This window comes from Berghia stephanieae, unplaced genomic scaffold (genome assembly GCF_034508935.2).
Source record: "Berghia stephanieae isolate SIO BIC M18660-M18661 unplaced genomic scaffold, UCSD_Bste_1.3 scaffold3, whole genome shotgun sequence".
Classification (NCBI taxonomy): Eukaryota; Metazoa; Mollusca; class Gastropoda; order Nudibranchia; family Aeolidiidae; genus Berghia; species Berghia stephanieae.
The window spans coordinates 57,501-60,388 of NW_027624177.1; the positions used below are offsets into that span (position 1 = coordinate 57,501).

Genomic DNA, 2,888 nt, shown 5'->3' on the forward strand with positions numbered 1-2,888 from the left:
ACATGCGAAGTGTTGCTGTTATAAACTTTAGCATTGGCATGTATGTGCCTATTTCGCTGTAGTGAATTTAATTTAATTTTTTGTTTTCATCGACAGCTTACATGAAAGAACACTGTTGGCGTTACTGGTGTCCTGACAATCCATAAAGATGCTGGCTCAAGGGCTATTCTGGCAAGGTGTGTTGAGGCAAACCTGTGGCAAACCTTTGCCTGTGGCAAAACTCATCAATCAGTAAACCATCATCTGGGCCAGCAGACCAGAGTGTCTGCATGCACTTTTTGACAATGGTTAGTAATGTTGTCAAATCTCCATAGCGCCTTTACATTTTTTATTGGTGATCAATAAAATAAATGCTCATTTTTCTAAATGAAAATGGCAAAGCATCATTTGAATTGAATTACTACTGATTGTAGTAACTTAACGACAGACTATAGTTTGTTGCCAAGAGTTTTGTTCTAGGGATGTAAAACCAATGAAATTTCAAGTGTGTTGGTGTGAATAATGATCATTTTTTAAAAATTGCTATGTCTTTGACAAATGCATTTTATGACAATAATGCCATTTCCAAAAATTGCTAATGAAATGTGTCTCTTTTTTATTTCAATTTTTCCATCCAGAGCAGGATCAACCCTCTTTGTGGAACTACAAAAAAAGTGGTGGCAAACAAGTAGTGTTGACTTTTTCTGTATTGAGGCGAAAGAGATTTTTATTCCAAGGGTTTGGGAAAGATTCAGAGCTAGTGCACTATTTAACTGTTTTATTGTCTAAAATAGAATTGATTTTGCAGTTCAACTTGACTAGATATCTAATTTTATACGACGTCTCTCAAGTAGAATAAAAAAATGAAAAATGAGGATAGCGTGTCATATCATATTTTGAAAAATCATTTAATATATCTAGAAATCATCTGTATAACCTATTGTATACAGTAAATAATTAGGTTTTGTGATTATAATGATGAATTCATAAGGTATGACATCATATTTGACCACAAAATTATTTTATCTCTGGGCGTAAAAAAATCAATTTTACAGCATTTTTTTATCTAAGGGGTATGGGTTAGTGAACCGATTATAATTTTTTTTTAGACTTAGATCAATCTACAAAATTTTCGTTTTCTTGTCCTATTACGGTCATATTTTGAAAGTTTGATGGATCATTTCTTTTAGTTGTCTGCAAAATCAGCCTTTTATGTCAAATTATAGATAAAGCTTGCGCTTTCTCAAATGTCTGTTTTATGTCATTTGTCTGATTTTCTAGCAATCCTACCTTAGTCATTTTCCTTTAAATTATCTTCAAATTTATTCAGAATCTTTTCTATGATGTGTTTTACATCATGATGTAAGTGTTTGGGGGTAAATTAAAATTTAGCAATTTTATAAATTTTAAAATTCATTTGTTCCTGTCGATCCGCGCTAAATTTTCAGTTGAAATCAAATAAAAATTCTAAAAAAATTATTCCAAGAGTTTTCATGATATAGCTATTTATGAAAGAAACATTGTGTTTAAATTTGAAAGAAATTTATATGCTAGTTTTTGGTGCATCTATGTTAGAAATTTTAGGGTTTTACGTCTAATTTTAGCTTATGTTGCCCCTTAAAAAAGTTTTTTTTTTTAATTCAGTTATTTTTGGTGTTTAGCATCAAATTATACATTACATTATTAGTTCATGAGATATAATTAAAAATTTTAGAACTATAAAACGTATTTGACCACTAAAGTAATTTTTTGGTGAATAACAGCAGATATTAAATTATTTCGCAATTTTTTTTCTTAGAGGTATGGGTTAGCGAATCGTTTATAATTTTTTTCAGAATTTGATCAATTTATAAAATATTACTGTTTTCTTGTTCCATATTGGTTATACTTGATGAATGTTGGCCTTTGTCTGCATTATTAGCTTTATTATCAAATTAAAGACAAATTTTTCATTTTCTCAAAATTTCATTGTGCGTCATTCTCTGATTTTCTAACATTCACATCTGGATTGTTTCCCATCAGATTGTCTTCAAATTTGGTCAGAATTTTTCTTATGATGTGTTTTGCATCATGATGGTTGGGTTTTGGGCTAAACAAAAATTTAGCAGTTTTATGAATTTTTAAATCAATTTTTTTTCCTGTCATGTCACACCAAGTTTTCACTAAGAAATCGAAAAAAAATTCTGAAAAATTTATTTACAAGACTATTGCTAAACCTATCCATCTTGTTGTAAGAAAGATTTTGTGTAAATTTGAAAGAGATCTGTTCGTTGTTTTTTTCTGCATCACTGTAAGAATTTTTGGGGTCTAATTTTAGCTTATATTGTCCCCCCTGGTGGTAGGGATTTGGTGGCTAATAGTATTAGCGCTGGTGTTAGGGACTCAGTAATAGCCATGTGGTAGGGACTCGGCGAGTAAAAGTGCTGGTGGTAGGGATTCAACGAGTAAAAGCGCTGGAGGTAGGGACTCAGTGAGTAATAGCGCTGGTCATAGGGGAGTAAAAGCTCTGTGACTCGCTGAGTAATAGCGCTGCTGGTAGGGACTCGGTGAGTAATAACGCTGGTCATACGTGCTCAGTGTGTAAAAGCTCTATGACTCGGTAATAGCGCTGGTGGTAGGGACTCGGTGAGTAAAGCGCTGGTTGTAGGGGCTCAGTGAGTAATAGCGCTGGTCGTAGGGACTCAGTGAGTAAAAGCTCTATGACTCGGTAATAGCACTGGTGGTAGGGACTCAGTGAGTAATAGTAATAACGCTGGTCGTAGGTGCTCAGTGAGTAAAAGCGCTGGTGGTAGGGACTCGGTGAGTAATAACGCTGGTGGTAGGGACTCAGTGAGTAATAGCGCTGGTGGTAGGGACTCGGTGAGTAATCGCGCTGGTGGTAGGGACTCGGTGAGTAATAGCGCTGGTGG

At 34.1% G+C, this 2,888-nt stretch overlaps 1 long non-coding RNA gene across 1 annotated transcript in view; it reads left to right on the forward strand.

The window, feature by feature from the left end:
• Positions 1–2,179, forward strand: part of LOC144961559 (uncharacterized) — a 3,298-nt gene extending 1,119 nt beyond the window's left edge. The window contains exons 2-3 of the long non-coding RNA XR_013643203.1: positions 97–287; positions 618–2,179. This is a non-coding gene — a long non-coding RNA (uncharacterized LOC144961559). The remainder of the gene's footprint in view (positions 1–96; positions 288–617) is intronic.
• The last annotated feature ends 709 nt before the right edge of the window (positions 2,180–2,888 follow it).